A 23,938-nucleotide genomic window follows, 5' to 3' on the forward strand; every position below is an offset into this window, starting at 1 on the left:
TTTCTGTTCACTACTTCCTCTAAAGGGTAGACAAGACTAGGGAAAAGGTGATGAAACTTGACTTTCATGATCATGGCTAGCATAAGGAGAGCTGGGATATGTTTGGGTTGGGATGGATGGAGGCTTGAGTCATTTGGGTCCAAGCTCATTCATATTTCTGTCCACCTCATGACAATTAAGAGTTGATATCAATGATATCAATGATATCAATGCCTTTTCAGAGGCATCTTTTTTTTCTCAATAGTATTTTTTTCCCTAAATTCATGTAAAAATAGTTTTCAACATTCATTTTTGTAAGACTTTGTGTTACAAATTTTTCCTCCTTATCCTTTTCTCCTCTCCAAAACAGCAAGCAATTTGATATAGGTTAAATGTGTGAAATCCTTTTAAACATATTTCAATATTTGTCATGTTGTGCAAGAAAAATCAAACTGAAAGGAGAAAAAACCCACTAGAAAGAAAAAGCAAACAAACAGGTGAAAATACTATACTTTGATCCACATTCAGTCTCCATAGTTCTCTCTCTGGATGCAAATAGCATTTCATCCCAAGTCTATTAGAGCCAAGTCCATTAGCTGATCATCATATATAATTTTGCTGAAACTGTATGCAGTGTTCTCCTGGTTCTTTTCCTTTCACTCAACATCAGTTTATGTAAGCCTTTCCAGGCTTTTTTGAAATCAGTCTGCTTGTCCTTTCTTATAGAACAATAAAATTCCATTTTATTTATATACCATAACTTATTCAGTCATTCCCCAACTGACAATCCACTCAAATTCCAGTTCTTTGCCACTACAAAAAAAGCTGCTACAAACATTTTTTGCACATGTGGGTCCTTTTCCCTCTTTTATAAGCTCTTTGAGATACAGACTCAGAGTGACACTGCTTAATCAAAGGGTATGCACCGTTTTATAGACCTTTGGGTGAGTCTAAATATTTCATAGAACCAGAGGAACAAGGGAAAACTGAGTTTGGTCCCTTGCTCCCTTTAATTATCTCACATGAATGGGCATCTCATGGCAGCATGGCAAAGTGCCCATGGCACTGGACTGGAGTAAGGAAGAAAATTCAAATTTTGCTTCAGACACTTATTAGCTTTGTGACCCTAGGAACTCTGTTTAACCTCTCTGTGAACTATTTTCCTTCTCTCTAAAATGAAGAGGGTCGAACTTTTTGGTCTCTAAGATCTTTTGTAGTTCTAAACCTATTATCCTATTATCCTCTGTGTTTTAAATGTTCCTGTGAAGGGAGACAAGAAATAATTTGGACAAAATACAAAAAAGTAGCTCTCTCAAGGGTGATTATACATAGCCAGGGAAACAAAGGTCAAAAGATAAGCTAAGGGAACCTCAAACATACCCTAGCCTGAAAGAAGATCCAGTTGATCATCCTGAAACATATACTATATCTCAGAAAACAAGTTAAGAAAGACTTACATGAACTGATGCAAAGTGAAGAACATTCCATACTATAATAACAACATGGTATGATGATCAGCTTTGAATAACTTAATTTTTTTTTTAGCAATGCAATGATCCAAAATAATTCTAAAGGACTCATGATGGAAAAATGCTTTTCCAAAGAAAAAACTGATGGAGTCTGAATACAAATTGAAGTATACTATTTTAGGTTTCTTTATTTTTATGTGTGTGTGTGTGTGTGTGTGTGTGTGTGTGTTCCTTCTTTTGGTCTGTTTCTTTTGGCAGAACATCATTATTATGTGAATGTATTATATATATATTATATATATGTAAATATATACATACACACACACATACACATATATAGATATAATTTCTTATCTTTTTAAGGAGGGGGAGAAGGGAGAAAATTTGGAACTCAAAATCTTTTAAAATGTGTTAAATTTGCTTTTACAAGTAATTAGAAAAACAAAATACTATTAAAAACAAATAAAAGAGATTGAAGTTAAAAAAATTCAGGAGATAATTTATGCTTGTATAAGAGCACACAAATGCAGCATCTTCTCTGCATTATTGCCTTTCTTCTAGAGTTCTCAATGCAGCAACAAGAGTCCACAGAAAGATAAAAAAAATTTACTTATTACTTCACAGCAAGTTTCAGGATAGGAAGGAAATCAAGACATCTTCAGTATAGCAGGCGACTTTTCTTTTCACTAGAATGGAAGAAGTAGAGCCTTTGGCTCTTAAAAAAATTGGTGTGGGACAATGAAAAGCTCAGAAAATGAATGACAGTGGCACCAATTAATTAATTCTGGGAGCAAAAGGAAATTATGGTGGTGAACTTAGCCTTTGTTAAAATAAGTGGTTCTGATTCAAATAGAGATTTCAGCTTAGAATCAGCTCTGAATCTGAGAATGAGACAGATAGTATAACTGATATAGTCATAATAGAGAAAATTAGTGGATGTAGTATTGGACCTAATATCAACACATTTTGCTTCAAGTCCTGGTTCCCTCTGTATGTAGCTATCTTAAGCAAAATACTTTTCTTGGTTTTGTTGTTCTCTCCTAAGTAAAATGAGATAGTCATTATTTGGGATTTGAAGGCTCTGAATTAATATACTTAGCAATGTTTTTTTGTTCTGGTCAGAAACTCTGAGGGTGTTCCCCTCCCAGACTGATTCTTTTCTGATGGCATTTTAGGCCATTTTTTGTGTCATTTCTTACCTGGCCCTTAGTCACTACATGGGCCTTGCCTCAGATAAATGGAGAGCTACAAAAGACTTTAGAAAGTCACCCACTGCATCCTGGGCCATTACTGGCTTTCTTGATTTTTGTCTTTTCATTGGATTTGGATGATTTTGGAAGGGAGAGTTGAAGCTGATGAATTTTCACATCTCTACCTCACTTAAATCCAAGTTACAGGCAAGTAAAGACATTGCTTTCTTCATATTATTGATATTTTTTGAGAATGAAGGATGAACAAACAACAATAGCAAAATGAAAGCATATAAGAACATCTTTAGGATCCCTTTCATCTCTGGCATTCTGGGAGTATAAGATTGTATAACATTAAGCTTCCCAGATCAAAGAGAGAACATTTGGATGGCATAATAACATATCGATGAAGTAATGAAGTAAAAATACCATTATCAGACTTCTGTTATATGTACCTTGTATTCACACAATATCTAAGCACAACACATTCAATAAACCATCTGTGGTGCTTCTCTATATAATCTATATATGTTTATTTATTTTGATACTTATCAATATATGCACAATACACACATATAAAGATGAAGAAGCAATAATCGACTTTTTTAGGAGTTTAAAAACAAATTTCATGTTTTTCAATGTTTAAATAAACTATTGAAAATTATTTTGGGTTTTTCCATAGTATTGAGAGGATGAAAAATGTCTTTTAGAATAATATTGAAATTTGTACTAAAGATTATTGTATATAAAATTATTATTATGGTATCTTTTGCATAGCATATCCTATCTGAAAGCATTCCATTATTTTCAAGAGTTCTACATTCCTAAGTCTATCATTAAAGCCTCTCTACCTCTCCCAAGGCTCTCTCATGGCCTCAACTATTCTTTCAGGATTTTTTCTCTTATATCAAACCTCACTCCAGTGAACTGGCCCATTTATCATGCCTAAATATATCAGGTTCACTCTCACCTCTGGATCTTTTATTTTATCATTCACTACACTTGGCTTGTTCTCCTGGCTTCATTTTTGCTTTAAAATCCTACCCCATTCTTAAATGTCACCTCCACTAAGAAGCCTTTCCCATTTTCTAAAGTAGATGTGCTCTTTTTCTCCTCTTAACTACTAAAATATTTTGTTTATACTTCTATTATGATCCTAGAATTCCAATCTTCTTTCAGATCTCAGCTCCAATTCTACCCTCCTCCATACGTTATTTTGTTTACTCCGTGCATTTATATTTTTTCATGTTCTTTACCCATTCAGATTTTAGTTCCCTTAGGATTATGATTATTTCATTTTGGTGTTTATATTTCCAGAATCTGGCACATAGTAAATGGTTAATTAATGCTTATTGATTGGCACTTATCACCTCTTATCTTAAACTAGAGTCATTTGTATATCTCTTATTTTTTCCTTTAGGAAGACTATTATAGAAAATGTGCTTGTCTTATTCTCCCCATATAGGTCATAATATTCTCTCTCTATGGGTCATAATATCTTTGAAGACAATTGTGATCTGTTTCTGACTCTTTTTCATAATCTAATAAGTGCCTATCACAGTTCTTTGTATGGAAATTTATTTGTGATAGGATGGATCATGGACCAGGAGCTGGAAGGGATGCTGGAGTTTATCAAACCCATCTCTCTAACTTTACATATGAGGTTATTTAAGACTTGTCCAAAATCACATAAGTAATAAATTGTCAAAGGTGGAATTTGAACTTTTGTCCTATTGAACTCACTCCACTTTAACATGATTCTATGACTGAATGCATAATACCCAAATAATTTCTCAGACTTTTTCTTCCCTGGTGGGTGGGAGTCCACTGAATAAAATTCCCTGGACTGGACCTTGCCCTTTCTTTGGTTTAAAGGAGAACTTTTCTTTTCTTTTCTTTTTAAAATAATAGCTTTTTATTTTCAAAATACATGCAAAATATATCAACATTCATCCTTCCAAAACTTTGTTTTCCAATTTTTCATCCTCTCTCCCCATCTGCTCCCTCCCCTAGATAATAAGTAATCCAATATAGGCTAAGCAGGTGCAATTCTTCCAAACATATTTCCACATTTATCATGCTACACAAGAAAAATCAGTTCAAAAAAGAAAATAAAAAGAAAATAAAAACAAGCAAATGCCAACAAATAAGGTGAAAATACTATATTGTGATCCTTATTCAGTTCCCATAATCCTCTTTCTGGATGTGGATGGCGCTCTCCATCATGTCTATTGATATTGGCTTAAATAACTTAATTGTTGAAAAAAGCCAAGAACATCAAAGTAAATTATCACATAATCTTCTTGTTTCTGTATACAATGTTCTCTTGGTTCTACTTACTTCACTTAGCATCAGTTCATGTAAGCATCTCCAGGTCTTTCTGAAATGATTCTGTTGATTGTTTTTTATAGAATAATAATATTACATTACATCCATATGCCATAACTTATTCAACCATTCTCAAACTGATGGGTATCCACTCAGTTTCCATTAAGGAGAACTTTTCTAATTGCAGCTGTTCAAGCTATGGGGAGATTTGCCATCATTTAAATTTTTTTTGGGTAAATGTGATCTTGGGCAAACCACTTGAATTTTGATTCTCAGTTTCCTTATCTGTCAATTTGGCATATTTAATTCTGCTATTACCTACCTCACCAATATGTTTTAAGGATGAAGCAAGATAATAGATATTTATATCAGTTGAACTGGGTGCTGTGATCCTAAGTAAGACATTTTACTCTTCATGAGAAACATTGTCTACACATATTTTAAAAAGGAAAGATGGGTATAAAAATAGCCTCTCTTGGGTTATTTGGAATTGGTGCAAATATCCACATTGATCTATCCAAAGAATGTATTTTTGAGTATCTACAATGGACAGGGTGTGAGCATGAAGAGTGGGAATGACAGAAAGAGGATATATACCATTTTCTCTTCAATAGGGATAATATCCTTGGACTGATGCTTCAGAAGGTTGCTAACACAGCCAGTCATGATGACAGATACCTGTTAGCCCTGATACTAAGGGAGGCTAAGATTAGTGAATCCCATTGGGTTCAGGTTCTAAGTTGCAGCAGGGCTGAAACTGTTTGAGTATTCATGCTGTTGTCAATGTATGAGTTGCTAGAAGGAAAAGACCACAAGGTTGCCTCAGGAGGAGCTACCAATAACAGATAGAAAAAAACTGGCTTAAAACTCCTGTGATAATCAGTACTGAGGTTTAGCCCAGGAATGGCCACTTCACTTCCAGCCTTGTTGAGAGAGAATCTCAGTCTCCAAAAGAAAAAAAAAGTTACTAACCCCTGAATGTCCTTTATATTAAGAGACATATTTGCTCAAATATTTGTGAAGAGGCAACTGTGAATGAAAGCACATGGCCAAGTGGCTGATATGATAGCTTGAGTCAGGATTGCTCTGGGGAGTCAGAGTGATGGACAAGATAGAAGGGAGGGATCTCATCTCATTTTTCTTAACTTAATCTGGCAAAATATCCCAGAGAAAGTAAAGTTTCATAAATGAGATCCTCTGAAAAACAAATAATTCATACCATACTTGGCTTTGTCAGACTCATATAGCAGTATAGCCTAAGAAATTCAAAGAGATGAAACAAAAAACAAATGAATCAGTCATTTGGTTATGAAACAAAGGGAGAGATTCTTTGTAGGACAGTGTTTCTATTTTGATGAAACTTATTTCAGAGTAAAGGTAGAAGATTTCTCACAGGAATATTATAAGGATTTAAACAATATAATAAATCTAAAGTACATTATTTGTAAAGGTGCAAAGATATCAGTGTTTGTATGGATTAATCAGGTAGCTAATCATAGGAGAGTTTTTATTCCATTTCAGTATTTTTTTGTAGTATTTAGAGGAAAAAAAACCAAATAAAACATAAAACAGCATACTTTACCATTCCTCTTTATACCTGTTCCAGATGCTAGAATGACCTGTGCACTGTTGTGGATGCAGCTGTGGCAGGTTATTATAGCTGTGGTGGTGGCAGCAGCCAAGGGAAAGTAGTGGAAAGTGTGGATCACATAGACATTTATGTGGGTGTGAATGAGGAGTTTGGTTAGCTTCAATCAAGAAGCTAACTATTGTGGCAATGATCAGATAAATTTGTATGATGATGTCATCTCTCTATGCAAATAATGGAGATTCCCCAGAAGATCAGGATTTTTTTTTATTTATAAATTTTTTGACAGTATATATGCATGATTAATTTTTTATAACATTATCCCTTGTATTCATTTTTCCACATTATCTCCTCCCTCCCTCTACTCCCTCCCCTTGATGATAGGCAATCCCATACATTTTACATGTGTTACAATATAACCTAGATACAATATATGTGTGTAAATACCATTTTCTTGTTACACATAAGTATTAGATTCCGAGGGTATAAGTAACCTGGGTAGATAGACAGTAGTGCTAACAATTTACATTCACTTCCCAGTGTTCCTTCTCTGGGTGTAGTTGTTTCTGTCCGTCATTGATCAACTGGAAGTGAATTGGATCTTCTTTATGTTAAAGATATCCACTTCCATCAGATTACATCTTCATACAACATTGAAGTGTACAGCGATCTTCTGGTTCTATTCATTTCACTCAGCATCAATTCATGCAAGTCTCTCCAAGCCTCTCTATTCCTCCTGCTGGTCATTTCTTACAGAGCAATAATATTCCATAACTTTCATATACCATAATTTACCCAACCATTCTCCAATTGATGGACATCCATTCATCTTCCAGTTTCTAGCCACTATGAAAAGAGCTGCCACAAACATTTCTTTTGGATATAAGCCCAATAGCAGCAATGCTGGTTCAAAGGGTATGCACAGTTTGATAACTTTTTGGGCATAGTTCCAAATTGCTCTCCATAATGGTTGGATTCTTTCACAACTCCACCAACAATGTATTAGTGTCCCAGTTTTCCCACATCCCCTCCAATATTCATCATTATTTGTTCCTGTCATCTTAGCCAATCTGACAGGTGTGTAGTGGTATCTCAGAGTTGTTTTAATTTGCATTTCTCTGATCAGTAGTGATTTGGAACACGTCTTTCATATGAGTGGATATAATTTCAATTTCATCATCTGAGAATTGTCTGTTCATATCCTTTGACTATTTATCAATTGGACAATGGTTGATTTCTTATAAATTAGGGTCAGTTCTCTATATATTTTGGAAATGAGACCTTTATCAGAACCTTTAACTTTAAAAATATTTTCCCAATTTGTTACTTCCCTTCTAATCTTGTTTGCATTAGTATTGTTTGTACAGAAACTTTTTAGTTTGATGTAATCAAAATCTTCTATTTTGTGATCAATAATGATCTCTAGTTCTCCTCTGGTCATAAATTCCTTCCTCCTCCACAGGTCTGACAGGTAGACTATTCTCTGATCCTCTAATCTATTTATGATCTCATTCTTTATGCCTAAATCATGGACCCATTTTGATCTTATTTTGGTATATGGTGTTAAGTGTGGATCCATATCTAATTTCTGCCATACTAATTTCCAGTTTTCCCAACAGTTTTTTCCAAATAATGAATTTTTATCCCTAATGTTTGTATCTTTGGGTTTGTCAAAGACTAGATTGCTATAGATATACCCTTTTTTGGAGGATCAGGATTATATGGATGTTCTGTAACTATCTGTTGGCGATAATATAGATAAAGGATCAGCACCAAATGTTGTGCATGTATACATACATACATACACACATACTCTTTTCAATATATATGTACACATACGCAATACACACACACACACATATATATATATACATACATATCTATCTATATATGTGTGTGTCTGTATGTATGTGAATATACTAGAAAGAGAATTGCATTATACATTAGAAAACTTGCATGATAGACTGATGAAGATTTAACTAAAGCAGTCTAATCTTTGGGAGTAAATGATATTTTAGAGATTAATTTTTTTTACTTGACTTCTTTTTTTAAATAATAGATTTTTTTTCAAAATATATGCAAAGATAGTTTTCAACATTCACCTTATAAAATCTTGCATTCCAAATTTTTCTCCTTCTCTTCCCCCAACCCCTCCCATAAAAGCAAGTAATCCAATATACATTAGACATGTATAGTTCTTCTATATGTACTTCCACATTTAACATGCTGTACAAAAAAAAGATCAAAAAGAAAAAAAATGAAAAAGAAAATAAAAAGCAAACAAAATACTGAAAAATACAAAATACTATGAACAAAAGCTGAAAATACTATATTGTGATCCACATTCAACTCTGACAGTCCTCTTTTTGGATGCAGATGGCTCTCTCCATCACAAGTCTATTGAAACTGGCCTGAATTAGATTAAGTTTTTTGAAAACTGTGCTAATGGGTCAAATGGGTTTTCCCTTGTTGATGTTAGAAACATCAACATGTTGTAACATTCTAAAAAAAAGTTAATGGATCTGTTGCCTAAAAGAGAACTACATGGTCAAAATCTTGTTGTGACACTTTGTAATAAAGAGTTCTTAAGACCATTTGAAATGCAATTCAGGAAACCTACACAGTCAAGACTTATGTCTGGGGAAGTTAAAGCTGGGTCTCCAGGAGGCAGTTTGTATGTAACATTTCTCTCTCTCTCTCTCTCTCTCTCTCTCTCTCTCTCTCTCTCTCTTAATATTTTATTTGAAAAAAACAGTAAGGAAAAAGGAAAAAAATAGAAAAGTAATACAAAAATAAAACAAAAGAAAACATTATTATGTACCCAGCAGAATATAAGGGAAGATTCAAAATATATAACAATAAGAAAGAAAGAAATATCAAAAAAGTATGTATATTAGTAGGAGAAAATATATTCATCAATGTTCATTTTTCTTCCTTATAAATTGTCTTTTCATTCTCTGATGCACACCTTATTTACTTTATTCTTTTTCCTCCCTTTCATCCTCCTATCCTCCAAGCTAGCTACAATAAAGAAATGACATATTTATGTATCTATATCTATATAATATACATATATAGATAGATATATACATACATAAACATACATATACATACCCTACATACACAGACATGTCTTTCCTATCCCTGCTAAGTCTTTAATTAAATTCTTCTTTATAACTTGCCTTGTTATTACTTAATCTTCCCCCATCCAAGGATCCCTTCCTTATATTCTTTGCTTGCCCTTTGCTTTTCCATCCTCGCATCCTCCCTTATTTCTTTATGAATTTTGGAGAGTTCTATGCCCTTAATGATTATATATATATATATATGTGTGTATATATATATATATATATATATATATATATATATATATATGTGTGTGTGTGTGTGTGTGTGTGTGTGTGTGTGTATCTAGTGTTGCTTACTGAACCCATTCCTGATGTGAGTAGGTTTTCAGAACTATGAACTTTCCCCCTCCCTCTAAATCCTCTATGTCTATTCTTCCTGTGCACCTCATCTATATAACATGATTACTATTTTTAACTTAACTCTAATGATCTTTCTTTTGAACTACCTTATTTTTGATGTTATCTTAAGCATATAGCATACATTTCCCATGTAAAAATATAAACAATTTGTTCATGTTTAAACAATATTTTATATAATTTTATATAACATATTTTATATGTTAAATTTTCTGTTAAGTTCAGATTTGGTTATTTGAAAATATGTTATATAAAATTATATAAAATATTGTTTAAACATGAACAAATTGTTTATATTTTTACATGGGAAATGTATGCTATATGCTTAAGATAACATCAAAAATAAGGTAGTTCAAAAGAAAGATCATTAAGTGTCCATTTTTTTCTCACTCAAAATTGTAGATAATTTTGCTGGATCAATATTTTTGATCGTAGGTCTAATTATTTTGATTGTTGGTAGATAGGATTCCAGGACCTCCAATTATTTATTGTAGCTATTGATAAGTCTTGTATAATTATAACTGTAGCTCCAGAATATTTGAATTGTTTTTTTCTTGTTTCTTGCAAAATGTTCTCTTTAATCTGGGGGCTTTAAAATTTGGCAATAATATTCCTGTGTGTTTTCTACAAAGGATTTCTTTGAGTTGGTGATTAGTGGATGTTTTCTATTTCTACTTTCCTCTCATGTTCTATCATTCCAGGACAATTTTTTTGCATTATTTCCTGCATTATTGTGTCAAGGTTCTCTTTCTGGTCACACCTTTCTGGCAGTCCAATTATTCTTATATTTTCTCTTCTTGATCTATTTTCCAGATCTGTCATTTTTATTTTTTTATTATACCTTTTTATTTACAAAACATATGCATGGATAATTTTTCAACATTGACCCTTGCAAAACCTTCTGTTCCAACTTTTCCCCTCCTTCTCCCCACTCCTTCCCCTAGATGGCAGATGGTCCAATACATGTTAAATATGTTAAAGTATATGTTAAATACAATATATGTATATAAATTTATACAGTTATCTTGCTGCACAAGAAAAATCAGATTTAGAAAGAAGGTAAAAATAACCTGAGAAGGAAAACAAAAAATGAAAGCAGACAATAACAGAAGAAGTAGAAATGTTATTTTGTGATCCACACTCATTTCCCATAGTTCTTTTGCTGGGTGTAGCTAGTTCTCTTCTTTACTGAACAATTAGAACCAATTTGGATCATCTCATTGTTGAAGAGAACCATATCCATCAGAAGTGATCTTCATATAGTATTGTTGTTGAAGTGTATAATTATCTCCTGGTTCTGCTCATTTAACTTAGAATCAGTTCATGTAAGTCTCTCTAGGCCTTTCTGAAAACATCCTGCCGGTTATTTCTTAAAGAACAATAATATTCCATAACAATCATATACCACAATTTATTCAAACATTCTCTAATTGATGGGTGTCCATTCAATTTCCAGTTTCTACCCACTACAAAAAGGGCTGCCACAAACATTTTTGCATATATGAGCCCCTTTCCCTTCTTTAAGATCTCTTTGGGATATAAGCCCAGTAGTAACACTGCTGGATCAAAGGATATGCACAGTTTGATAACTTTTTGAGCACAGTTCCAAATTGCTCTCCAGAATGGTTGGTGTCATTTTTCTTATAAGATGTTTCACATTTTGTTCTATTTTCTCATTCTTTATAATCTGCTTTGTTATTTCTTGGTCTCTCATAGCTTCACTGGCTTACCCTTGCCCAATTATAATTTTAAATTTATTTAAATTTAAATTTATTTATTTAAATAATTTATTTTCATCTTTGATCTTCATCTTTGAGACTCTGTAACTCCTTTGTTAGGTGGTTAACTTTCCCCCCAATAATCTTCTTGTTTTTCTTGGATGGTTTTTATTTTTATTTTTTATTTGTTTTTCTTCAACGTCTCAAATTTGATTTTAAAATTCTTTTCTGAGTTCACATTACTGTTTGTGGTAGAAGCTTTTTTTAAAAATTTTTTATAACTAATGTGTCCTTTTCTGAAGATGAACCCCAGTCTTCCCTATTCCCACCATAATATGTTTCAATGGTGGGGTTCTTTCTTATTTGCTGTTTCATTTTTTAAAATAAGAGGTATGTGTATAAGCACTTCTAATTGTGGGATGAAGGCATGGTGCTTCAAGCTTCCTTTCATTTTTCCTCTCTGATCAGAAACCCTAAATCAAGAGCTCCATCTTCCTGCAAGTGCCCATAGCTAGCAGTGTCCTTATCCCACTGCCTCTGCACTCACCAGGTTCTGGTTTCTTTTCCCCCAGGGCTGTGTCTTAGTAGCACAGATGGATCTGGTAGTGCTAATAAGCTGAGGTTCACTCAGTCCTGCTGGATTCAGACCCTGACTTGAAAAACAGTCCAGGAAGTGAAACTCTCTGTGGTTCCTTCAGAGGGTCCAACCACACCCAGCTAGCTCCAAGGGGGACCTACTTCAAGTTTCTGCAGAGCTGGTCTGGAGGTGTTTGCACTTCAGACAGGTTAATCCCCAACCTGAGATCTTTCTTTAGATCTTCTTGGGTTGTATAAGGAGGATCCCTATTCTGCCCCAAGTCTTCTTGATTTTTCACTAGTCTATGTTTGCCCTGAGGTGCAAAATTATTTTATTTGTGGGGGAAATGGGGAGAGCTTGAAATTTACTAATGCACTCCAACATCTTCCCAGAATCCCCCTCCCCCCATCTTGCATGTAGCACTTCTACAAGATAGAAGAAAATGAGCCTATTTTCTAGAGGCTGTTCCAAATGGGGACAGATTTTCTTGACCAGTTGGAGTAAAGGGCCACTTCTACCTTTCCCAGAAAATTTGGTCAAGCATCTTTGTTCCTGAAAACTAGGATTCCATGGTATATAAGGCACAGCATAAAGAATATACCCATTTTTGGTCTAAAAGCTAGACAAAACTCTACGTTGACTAATGTCTCCAGATCCTCCATCTCCTAGTCCTTTTCTATAAGAAGGGCCTGTTTATTGAAGTGATTTTCCTCCTCTAACAGTTCTTTTTCCAAAACAGCCTTTTGGGCAGCCTCCAGTCTGTCTTTTCCTGGTCCTCTACCTCTAGTTCCAGGCCAGGAATCACCTTTATCTCCAGGCCTTTTTCCAGTTCACCCACCTGATCCTCTGGGACCACCCCTTACACTGGTTCTCTTCTTTATCTTTCTGGACCACTTCCAGGTACAATCTTTCCCCTCCCCATACACCAATTCCACATGTGAATTCAGCTTTCTTTTCCCACCAATTAACAGTAGCATGTCAATGTCAGACAGCTATGTCTACCACCCACCAATCTATATAGTGGATGCCTTCCATATGATAGAGGAGAAATAGATGTTGTAAGAATGCCGTTACATGAAACAAAGTTTGAAGAAATCATGAATAGAAATGGCTATTTCAAGCAGTGCCATTTTAAGAACTGTGTCTGATACCAGTCAGTGTTGGTGATTATGAGAGTACTATTAAGATATTGGTAGCTGCTATTTCCTTAATTAAATAGTCCAAAATATCTACTGATGATGATTGCAAAATGTTTATTAGCTTCTTGAAGTATTACTTCCACAGAATTAGTCCAAATCTTATGGTGCTAGATCAAGACATGAATGATCAAGAGAGAGGGACCACAATAGATCCAGAGAATAGAGTAGACATTACAAATCTTCTAGCAGAAATTGTCATGATGATTGTTATATAGAGAGAAGCAGAGAATGAGAAAAACATTGGGATAATTACTGAGAGGATGAGAGAGAGTAAGAATATTGCCATAGTTAAGAGAAGCTGAAGGAAGACAAGAAATATTCTTCAAGAAGGAAAATGATGCTTGTCCAGCAGCTTGCTTCTTGTGATTGCACTGAACTTGTAAGGATTCATGGATGATGAACAGGAACAGATCTGAATAAAGTAAATCTGCATAAATGGTAACCAATAGTTCTGTTTTACTTTTTATGTTGCTGTAACTGTTTTTTTGAAACATGCATGTATAATTTAAAAGTTTTTCTTCTGTAGTTTTATAACTAGTTACATATATTTGACCATTTTAATGTGCAAGCATTTTTTGGGGGGATAAAGTAAATGCTTATTATTTTTTCTTATTAAAATGTTCATATTATGTCTATAAACAATATCACTTTTGATTACAATAGATATCTTGTTGTAATAAACTGTTTAATAGGAAAAAGTAAAATCATGTGTATTGTCATCTTCATAATCAAGATATGGACTCTTTAGTAGTGGCTGCAGCAGGAGGGAAGCTGGAGACATTCAAACAGTTGGTTCATATTTTGTTGCTGTTGTTGTTGTTGTTTTTCATTATGGTGAGGGTGCCAGAAGGATTTCTAGAGTTTTACATACCAGAAGAATAGATCAACCCCCTAGAACACATCAGATTTTCCAAAATATTGTTTGGTGCCGAATCCATTCTAGACAATTCCAATATTACATTCCTTTGTAATAAAGAAATTATAAATGCTCAGATAATAGCCCCCTTGTTACAAGTCAAGTTTGCTACTCTATTTTCTAGTGAAAGAATGGAGACTGTCTCTTGGGGTTCACCATAATGAGTTCTTATTTTTGGAACTATGGTTTATAACGGGAAAGAGATGAATGAATGAGATGAAAGAGAAGGGAAAGAGTTATAAATGAAGTGTGGAGACTAGAAATGAGAAAGCTAGGAGAATGAGGCTGACTTAAGAGATTCCAGATAGAGTTGACCTTTCAAACAATGAATGTTGGTATAATTTATTTGTCTTTGGAATCCACTATTCCTTTTATACTTCTTTCTTTGTTTTCTGGCATCTCCTAATTATAGTACATTTATGCATCCTCAACCCTTCTATTTCTCAGAAAATATTTTTTCATTTCCTCAACATATTAAAATATCCATCAAATCCAAGGTTATGGATGTTCTTGATCCTGAAAGATTCTTGTGCCCCCTAATAGATTATTTCATGAGGGGTCACAGTCAACAATTTTTATCACCTTGTGTAAAATCTTCCCAAAATTACAGACTTATAGAATTTGTGGGTTGGAAAGCTCTTCCATTGTCATCTTGTTCAATGCATACATAGAAAGAGTCCTCACTATAGTGTACCCAAAGATTAATGATCAACCTCTGTTTGAAAACCTCCATTTAGGAGGAATTCATCACCTCTTAAAACATATTATACTTTTGGACAGCAAAAATTACTACAAAGAATTTTTTGTCCATATCAAGTCTAAATTGGTCTCTATAACTTTGACCAATTCATTGCTCCTTTTGGGACAAGTAAAATAAATCTAATCCTTATTCCACATGATGACTATTCAAATCCTTGAAGGCTGCTATTCCTTCCTGGGGCTCTGTAGTTTAGCTATGAGAATCTGCAATCTTAACACTACAAGCAAAAAGACTCATGACTTTATGTGATTGTTTCAATTTTAGGATGCTCTGGTAGGAAATTTCCTAAATAGTTTACCTAGAATCCGGTGAAAATCTGCCTCACTAGAATTTTTGATTATGCTCTTAAATTTGTAGAATGTTTGAACTGAAATAATTTCTTAGCAATGGATATTACTGTGAACACTGTGTTTTAAGTGAGTTCAGAGTTACTGTTAGATGATCAGTTACAAGAAAGAAGCAGTTGATGGGAGAGAGAAGCTGGATATTAGATAGTGCTTAAAAAAGATGAAGAAGGTACATATATAACACACATATTCAACTCCTATATATACCACCACCACCACCATCATCAAGACAGCATTGACAGAATGGTCAATATTGCCTCACTCCCCAGGTTGTATTTTTGTGATTTATTTTTCTTTCCATGACTATCTCTGATGTTCAGTCTGATTCAATTTCTCTTGGGTAAAAATGAATGTGTGTTGGTGGATTGTGGTTCCCCTGAAAATTATGTCCTGTTCCTCAAAGACAACACTGATCATACATTGTTTTCATCTTTTTTGTCTGTTCTCAAGATAACATGAAAATTCCATTCAATGAAAAAGTATGGAGCCTTGTGCTAGGTGTTTGGATTAAGGATCATGCCCTCATGAAGCTTACTCATAGCATCATAGATAGTTTTTAGGTATTACTCTATGAAAGTCTAAAAGAAACCAGGACTTTAGGAGAGGGGAAAGATTGAACTTTCTTGTTCTAAATCTAAAAGACAAATCTATCAAGGTTTAGAAAAATCAAATATCATTTCAAATCTTCAAAGTAAAGAAGCTTGTTTAGGTCAGACATTAATCAGAAATTTAAATTCAGTGTGGTAACCAATCAGAGATCCAGTTATTCCAACAAGGTAATAGATTGCATTGTTGTCAGAGTACTCCTTAATAGGCTGATCCTGCACCTGGAAGAAGAAGATCATCTACCTGAGAGCCAATGTGGCTTCAAAAGAGGCCATGGAACAGTTGATATGACATTTGGATGCCCAACAATCCTAAGAGAAATGTCAAGAGTAGAACAGAGGTATTTATATAGGTGTCTATATGTATGTTTGTATGAATGTATGTATGTATGTGTGTATATACACATATAGACACCTACTTCATAAGTGTACTCTGTCTTTTTTTTTTTATAGGCAAATGAGTTTATTCTGACTATGGTCAATCATGTTTTTAGTCTCAGCATCAGAGTATATAGAAAATTGGTGAATATATTCTGTCTTAATTTGAGATTTGAGGCTTCAAGGTTCAAGCAACTTCCATCTCTCCATAAGTAAGCCCTGGACTACCTGAACTCATACTGTTGCTTTCTCTATTACATTTAGGGTTAGTATCTTAGTCTCCCTCATTCCTGTAGTTATTATACTTTATATATACGTAATGCTTATTCACAATATTTTTTCTTGAAAATAAAGATCCTATCATATTCTTCCATTATCCCTGGATCCATCACATGGTATGGTGCCCACAATATACACTAACAATTTTAATGAGCAAATGAATAGTAGGAAGTATTAAATCCTCACTTAGTTAATTTTCAATTCACTACCAAGTATTACTCATCATGATGAGGGCTGAGAGAGGTTCTGGAAACTATTACTCAAATGCAGAAGCCAACAGAGTGCCTTATTTCTCCTCCTATCCATTATGAAACTCAAGAGGGTACAGATCCCCCTTGATGTTTTATAGCTGTGCCTTTCTTTGTGTAATAGTTGCTATCCTGGAAAGTGATAGGATCATAGAATCATATATTTAGAACTCCAAGAGAAATGTGAACAGAGTTGTAATATATCAAAAGGGGTTCTCAAATGCACTAGTGGAGGTAAATTTAAGGAAATCTCCAAATAAATCATTTTGAAAAGGAAGACATCTTTCATGTTCTTTGTTCCAATATATGCTTCACACAGCTGCCAAAATCATATTCCTAAAGCAGAAGTCTGATCACATCATTTCTATGCTTTGATAATATCATTTCAGGGTTGGGGCAAGGAAAGGAGCCATGATGGTGGAGTATGTTCAGCATCATTCCCAAGTTCTACAAATTTACCATTTCAGCTACTTTTAAAAGTACATGAAATCAAATTTTAAGTTATACAATCAATAAAAGTAAAAGTAAGTAATTTTCCCCAGACCAGTACAATTTAGGAAGACACAGAAAAAGATCCATGAACCTTAGAATATAGATTGGCCAACCTTGGAGGAAACAGCAGATAGGGAGTTCTCAGAGCCCACATACCATAAGGAATTAAACATCTGATCAAAAAGAGATTACAAGGGACCTCTGTACTAGCAATGGGTAAAGGACTGGGAATTATTTAGTAACTCCATTTCCCATTGCCAATTCCATTGCACAGTTTCAAAACAGAGAGGAATTGTGATAATGAAAAGCAGGTACCCTATCTAGGTAAGTATCAGAGTACATACCAAAAGGGATCTGAACACATTTCTCTCTTGCGCACACTTCCTTGGAAGCAATGAAAACTTACATGTGAACAGACCTAACAGCAGGAAATAAAAACCTGGATCTTGGAACAGTCACCTCACTCCCAGAGTTGGATAAAGTGCAATTCTAAAATAAAGTACAAACTCAAGAAATAGGCTAAAAAAATGATCAAATGACAAAGAATATAATTATAAAAATATATGGTTACAGGGAAGCTAAAAATACAATGTTTTGAAAACATTGTCTTGAAAACATCTACCCAAAAGCTTTAAATATATATATATGTATACATATATATATATGACACAAGTATAACAGTAATTCTTGGCAGAACTAAAGAAAGAAAGAAAAAATGTAAAAACAATAACTTTTAAAAATCAAATTAGTATGGTAGAGGGAAAAATTGGAAATAAGAAAATTGTGAAAAGAGAATTAAAAACTTGGTAAAAGAGGCACAAAAATTCTGGAGAAAATGACTCCTTACAAATCAGAATCAATTATTTTGAAATCTCACTGAAGAACATGATTCTTTAAAAATTGGTCATGTGGGAATAATGCTCTATTAAATATCAAGAAATAATAAAGCAAAATCAAAGACAGAAAAAATACAAAGATATGTGAAATATCTCCTAGGAAAAAATAGCTTCTTTGGAAAAAAAAATCAAGGAGAGATTAAGAATTAATTATTAGACTACCTAAAAACCATGACTAAAAAAAGAACCTATACATAATATTTCAAGAATTTTTAAAGAAAACCTTCCCGAATATCTTAGAACTGGAGCTCAAAATAGAAGTAGAAAGAATCCATTGATCACTTCCTGAAAGAGATGAAAACTCTCAGAAGTAGAGCCCTTCCAAAGAATTCTCAAATCAACAAGAAAATACTAAAAACAAAACAAAACAAAACAAAAAAAACTACAAAGAAATAATTAAAATACTGTGGAGTCATAGTCAGTATCCATAAAATTTAGCAGTTTCCACATTAAAGGAGTGGAAGGCTTGGAATACGATATTCTGAAAGGCAAAGGAATTAGGATTCCAATCAAGAAAAACTTATTTAATAAAATTGAGTGTAATCCTATGAGGGGGGGAGTAGATATTTGATGAAATAAAGAACTTTTAAGTAGTCCTGATGAAAAGATCAAAACTGAATAAAGAATTTGATATTAAAACACAAGGCTTGAAAAACATAAAAATGAGAAAATGAGAAAATATAAGCAACTTAATAAGGTCAAACTATTAACATCCCTGAATAGGAAAATTATATATCTATATCTATATCTATGTATATATATGTATATATACATATATATATATATATAAGTTCAAAAAACTTCATCATCATTATAGCATTCAAAAGAAGTCTACTTAAAGATCATAAGTATGAGTCTATTAAATTGGAATAATTTCAAAAGGAAGAATGAAGGTTGAGAAACAAGGATGCAGTAAAAGAAGAAGGAAAAGAAAGAATGGGGCAAATTAATTAATTTAAAAGAGGCATGCAAACAAAAGTTTTATAATGGAGGGGAAAATGTGGATGAATGGGAAATTATTAAACTTCACTCTCATTGAAACTGGGTCAAGGGGATGTATGCACACACATATGTATGGGATACACATCTATCTATACACACATAATACATATAGATGTATAGCTATGTTTCTTAGTGCATCTCTGTGTGTGTGTATGTGTGTGGAAATTTACCTTATGCAACAGGAAAGTAGAAAGGGAAAGAGCTAAGAAAAAGAGGATACAGATTAAAGGAGGAAGTGATCAGAAGCAAAAATAACTTTTGACGAGGGGACAGGGTATCCAAAAAAAAGATAAATAGAAGAGAATAAAATGAAGGAAAATAAAAAGCATATCAATGGGATTTAAATATCAATGAGTGAACTCCCTCATAAAAGAGAAGCAATTAGCAGAATGGATTAGAAATAAGAATCCAGCAACATGTTTACAAGAAATACACTTGATACAGAAAGACAAACACAGGCACTGGAGCAGAATTTATTATGATTCAGGTGAAGTTAAAAAAAGACAAGGGTAGCAATCATGATCTGGGACAAACAAAAATAAAAATAAACCCAATTAAATGAGACAATCAGGAAAACTACATTTTGCTAAAAGACACTATAGAGAATAATTTAATATCAATATTGATCAATTGTAAAAGTTACATTACAGAAGTGAAATTATGCTAGTGGGTGACCTCATTTTACCTCTCTCAGACATAAATAAATCTAACCATAAAATAAATAGGAAAGAATTTAAGGAGATGAAGAGAATTTTTTAAAATTTATATATGATAATTCTTCCTCAAGAATATGGAATGTGAATAGAAAGGAGTATACTCTTTCCCCAGCACTTTCACAAAAATTGACAATGTATGAAAGAATAAAAACCTCACAAATACAGAAAAATAGAAATATTAAATGCATCCTTTTCAAACTATAGTGCAATAAAAATTACATTCAATAAAGGACCTTGGAAGCATAAATTAAAAATTAATTGAAAGCCAATTAATCTAATCCTAAAAATAAATTGGCCAAGAAATAAATTATAGAAACAATTACAAATCATTAAAAATAATGACAACAATAAATAGACAAACCAAAATTTGTGGGATGCAGACAAAGCAGAGCTTAAAGAAACCTGCACACTAAAAAATAGAAAAAAATAAATCAATAAATTGGGTAGTAACTAAAGGAAATAGAAGAACAAATTAAATACCTAATTAAACATCAAAATAAAAAGCCCTAAAATTAAAGAAGAAATTAATAAAAGTAAAAACTTAAAAAAACTAATAAATAAAACTATCATCTGGTTTTATGAAAAATTCAATATAATACATAAACAATTGGCTATTTTTTAAAAGGAAGGAAAATAAAATCAAAACAGAAAAAAGCTGAATATGAAACTAATGAAGATAACATTAAAACAATTATTAAAAGCTATTTACACAATTATGTGCCAGTAAAACCAACAATTTAAATGAAATAAATATTTACAAAAGTATAATTTGCCTAAAATACTAAATAATCCTCTTGAAGAAGAAATGGAAAAAAAAAATAAAAGAACTATTAATAGACTCTTTAAAAAAATTCTCAGGACCAGTTGTATTTACAATTGCAAATTCTACCAACATTTAAAAAACAATTAATTCATATGATACCATGTAAATTATTTGGGAAAAGTAGGTAAAGGAGTCCTACCAAATTCCTTTAATGACTAAGATATAGTTGTGCTATAGTAACACACCACAAAGACCGTACAATATGACCAGATGAGATTTATGCCAGGAATGCATGGGTGCTTCATACTAGAAAGATTATAAGAATAACTGATCATATCAATAACATAAAAACAGAAATCTTATGATTTTACCAACAGATGCTAAAAAGTTTTTGAGAAAATGTAATATACATTTCTATTAAAAATGTTTGAAAACATGAGAATAATTGGAACTTAATTGTTTTTTACTTTCAAAAAGACTTTTTTAATTACATGGAAAAACAATTTTAACATTCATTAAAAAAAAATTCAAGTTCCAAGACAATTATCTTTCTTCTCTCTCAATAATAACGCAAGAAATTTGGTATTTATTATATATGTGCAGTTAGGCCAAACATATTTCCATATTAGTCACAATGCAAAAAAAAAAGTGACAAAAAACCCTCAAGAAAAATGAAGTAAAAAAAATGTGCTTCTATCCACATTCATATTCCACCAGTTCTTTCTCTGAAAGTGGATGGCATTTTTCATCAGATGTCCTTCAGGATTGTTTTGGATCTTTACATTGATCAGAGTAGCTAAGATCTTTATATTTAATCATTGTTATAATATTGCTGTTACTTTTTATAATGTTTTCGTTGTTTAGTTCAGCTCACTCTACATTAGCTCATGTAAGTCTTTCAAGGTTTTTTTTTTAAGTACTTTTTTAAGGACATCCATTTCATATAAGCCAATAGTATTGCATCACAATTGTATGCCACTGCTTATTCAGTCATTCCCAATTGATGTGCATCATCTCAATTTTCAATTCTGTGCTAATAAATATAGTATTCCAGAAGTCAAAAGAATTGAGAGTACAACCAAGGATAACCTACCCAGTAAAATGGAATAAAATAAACTGTCAAGAGGAAAATAGACATTTAGTGCAACAGAGAAATTTTAACTATTCCTGATGAAAGGCTAGAGTTAAATAGAAAAATTACCTTGCAAATATTAGACTAAATAAAATCATAAAAGGGGAAATATTAAAGAGAAATCATAAGGGATTCAATATGGTTAAACTACCTTTTTATATGAGAAAATGATACATGTATTTTCTAAGAACTTTATCATCATTAATGCCTTTAAAAGAAGTCTACATAGAGGGTACATAGAGATCTATATAGTCTACATAGATCAATTCATCAAATAAATGAGTTGATTATGTTGAGATAATGCTAAAAAATAGGCAACATAGAGAAATCCTTTAAAAAAGGATCAAGAAGGAGGGAAAATGAGGAAAATTATCTCACATAAAAAAGTGTTCAAGGAAGAACTTTGGGTCTGGTATGGGCAGCACTTGAACTTCACCTCTAAATTGGTTTAAAGAGAGAAAAATATATAGATAGCCAATTAGTAAAATAAATCCATCATGTATAACAGGGAAGTATGAGGGGAAGGGGATAAAAGAAAGGGACAGATGATACAAGGGAAAACAGATAAAAGAAGGTAGTGGTTAGAAACAAAACAGACTTTAGCAGAGGGACAGAGTAAAAAGAGAGAGAGAAGTATACACAAAAGAAAATACAATTAGTGATCATAACTGTGAATGTGAATGGGATGAATTCACCCATAAAATTAGAAGCAGTAGAATATATTAGAAATCAGAATACAATATGTTATTTGCAAGAGACATGTTTGAAACAGAGAAAAACATAAACAGTTAAAAATAAGGCTGGAACAGAATCTATTATGCTTCAGTTGAAATTAAAAGGGCAAGGGAAGTAATCATGATTTCAAAAAAAAAGAAAAAGAAAAAGTAGACCCAATTAAAAGGAAAAAGGCAAAGAAACTACATCTTGCTAAAAGGAAATATAGACAATGAAGTAATGTGAATGCTAAATATAGGCACCAAATGGCAAAACTTCCATATTCTTAAAGAAAAATTAAATGAATAACAGGAGGAAATAATAAAACTATACCAGTAAGAAAGTATATTTTGCTTTCTCAAAGCTAGATATATTTAACCATAAAATAAATAAGAAAAACTCAATGAGATGAATAGAATCTTAAAAATGTTAGATCTCTAGACCACTGGAGAAAACTGAATGAAATAGAAAGGATCATATTTTTTTTCTCAGTGCTATATGGTACTTTGCAAAAATTGATCATGGATTAGGACATAAAATTAATGACCAAATATGGAAAAGTAGAAAAAATGCATCATTTTCAGATGTAACAATGCAATAAAATTATATTTATTAATATAGAAACATAAATTAAAAATTAATTGGAAAATAAATAAATAATGAGTAGATCAAAGAACAAATCTTAAAAACCATCAAATATTAAGTATTCCATTAAAGAGAGTAATAACAATGGGATAACATATCAAAATTTGTGGGATGTAGCAAAAGCAGTACTTAAGGGGAAACATATCTTTCAAATCATATACAAATAAAAGAAAGAAAAGTCTATGGATGAATTGGGCATGCAGCTAAAAAACAAACAAACAAACAAACAAACAAAACTAGAAAAAAGAACTAGAATTAAATACCAAAATGCAAATCCTGAAAATCAAATGCGAGCTTAACAATACTGAAGGTAAGAAAACCATTGAACTAATAAACAAAAGTAGAATTTGATTTATAAAAACTTAATAAAACAGAAAAATATTAGTTAATTTAATTGAAAAAATAAAAAAGAAAACTCAGTACTTGTATAAAAATGAAAAGAATGAAAGAATTACCAATGGAGATAAAATTAAGGCAATCATTAGGAGTTATTTTATGCAATCATGTGCCTA

General features: G+C 32.5%; 1 pseudogene; it reads left to right on the forward strand.

Moving 5' to 3' along the window:
* The window catches only part of LOC141562159 (cleavage and polyadenylation specificity factor subunit 6-like), a 28,611-nt pseudogene extending 14,822 nt beyond the window's left edge, over positions 1-13,789 (forward strand).
* The last annotated feature ends 10,149 nt before the right edge of the window (positions 13,790-23,938 follow it).

This window comes from Sminthopsis crassicaudata, chromosome 3 (assembly GCF_048593235.1).
Source record: "Sminthopsis crassicaudata isolate SCR6 chromosome 3, ASM4859323v1, whole genome shotgun sequence".
NCBI classification, from domain to species: domain Eukaryota; kingdom Metazoa; phylum Chordata; class Mammalia; order Dasyuromorphia; family Dasyuridae; genus Sminthopsis; species Sminthopsis crassicaudata.